Source organism: Benincasa hispida, chromosome 12 (genome assembly GCF_009727055.1).
Source record: "Benincasa hispida cultivar B227 chromosome 12, ASM972705v1, whole genome shotgun sequence".
Lineage (NCBI taxonomy): Eukaryota > Viridiplantae > Streptophyta > Magnoliopsida > Cucurbitales > Cucurbitaceae > Benincasa > Benincasa hispida.
This window is the reverse complement of record NC_052360.1, coordinates 23,890,037-23,891,390: the sequence shown is the minus strand read 5'-3', so window position 1 is coordinate 23,891,390 and position 1,354 is coordinate 23,890,037. Positions and strand designations below refer to the sequence as shown.

Here is a 1,354-nt window from a genome sequence, read left to right as displayed (position 1 = left end):
AGAAGCTGCCATTGGGGGCACCAATCCTTGGTGGCCAGCGTCCAAGTAGCTCTCTAAAGCCAGTCTCTTCACTAATCACTACTATAAAATATCTATGACCCACAAAATATGATATTTAATCTCAATCCATATGGAAGAAACCCCAAATTCTACTCATAGACATCCGCAAACCTCAAAAACACATGATCGAGCAGCAGAAACGTTCAGCACTCAACTAAAAATATGGAGAAAAAACTGACCCCTCGTTCTTCAAAGTTATCGATCAATAATCACATATCCTACAAGTTCTTAACAACAAGACTGCAATGTGCCTGTGATCTGCGATCCTGGTCGCTATTTCAACAATTTGCAGAAGACCCTAAGGTTAAACAGATATAACAGCAGAATTAGCAGCAGGAGAGGAAAAAAAAAAACTACAAAGAAAACACACCAACGGTCACTATAAAAAAAAAAATTGAAAAATTGAAAAAAACAGTTTAAAAAAATCCCCACATTCACAAGTGACAGAGCCTCAAATAGGAGACAAAAACGTAATTCAAATAACCACTTTGAAGACCCAATTTCTCGTAAGAACAGAAATTAAATTATATCGGACGCCACTTCAGAAATCAAACAGCAGCTTGAATCACCGAAGCTCAATATTTAAAAGAAAGAAACAGACAGAGAGCTGCACCTCCCAAAACTAAGCTTAAAATTAAGCATTAAAATCCAAGAAAATGCAAAAGATCAAGCAAGAAAAAGAACAAGAACAAGAAGCAAAGAAGGGACAAAAGGAAGGGGGAAAAAAAAAAAAAAAGGAAAAGTGGTATTGGGAACAGAAACAAAGGATCCAAATCCGAACCGATTACAAAAAACCAACAAAATTAAATTAAGCAACAAAAGAGAACCATTAAAAGAAAAAAGGACAGAAGAGGGAAGAGAGTTTGACTACCAACCTTGAAAAGCGGAAAAGAAGCTGAAACCAGACAAGTAACGGAAGCTACAGCCTTCGCTTCGCTGTGAATTCGGAGAATTGAAAATCCGAGAGAGAAAGAGGAAGAAGAATGAAGAAAAAGGGGATGCCAGTTATATACATAGCGGGAATCGCCGGGATCGAAGTGACCGGTTTTCCCGGTAGCCAGCCTTGTCACACCGGCTACTGACGGTAAGATTTGGTTTAAACGGAGTCGGTTCTCATCCCACTGTTTTAAGGAGGAAAATCGTCAACCACGTGGCCTCAATCCATTGGCTGATCTCATGTGTTGTTTATGATGGATCATGATTCATTTCAGCTTGATCACTGTTTATCAGCATCGATCTGCTGCGGCCGTTTCTACTCTTATACGTTATCAGTTTTCTGCCGCCTCTTGACTTT

General features: G+C 39.2%; 1 long non-coding RNA gene across 1 annotated transcript; it reads right to left on the bottom strand.

The window, feature by feature from the left end:
- Nucleotides 1–308: 308 nt before the first annotated feature.
- On the bottom strand, nucleotides 309–1,124 carry LOC120067977. The gene is made up of 2 exons (XR_005479061.1): nucleotides 936–1,124; nucleotides 309–358 (listed from the first exon to the last, which is right to left on the bottom strand). It is a non-coding gene; the product is annotated as an uncharacterized LOC120067977 (long non-coding RNA).
- Between the last annotated feature and the right edge of the window lie 230 nt (nucleotides 1,125–1,354).